Below are 336 nucleotides of genomic sequence, written 5' to 3' on the forward strand. Positions count from 1 at the left end.
ACTAAATGCAAATAAAACAGTTAAAACCCTCAAGACAATCAAGAATGTTTACCCGCGTGTGACGTCATCCGAGCGTTGACCAATCACAGAGCGTTCACGTCCCTGATGAAATTTCAAAAAGTAAACATATATAGTGAAATATACTTTATTAGTTTATTATCTTTCAGGATGACAGCAATTCGTTATATATTTTTAATGTTGTCGAATACCCTATTCGCGCACGAGTGTGGAGAGCCCTTAACAAAAGATGGCAAAATTTTACATTTGATTTCTGAACGCATCCGTTCCATATCCGTTCGTTGTTGTCATGTTGTCTGTGGAAAATTGGCCGCCATA

The sequence above is a fragment of the Cydia strobilella genome, chromosome 17, assembly GCF_947568885.1.
Source record: "Cydia strobilella chromosome 17, ilCydStro3.1, whole genome shotgun sequence".
NCBI classification, from domain to species: domain Eukaryota; kingdom Metazoa; phylum Arthropoda; class Insecta; order Lepidoptera; family Tortricidae; genus Cydia; species Cydia strobilella.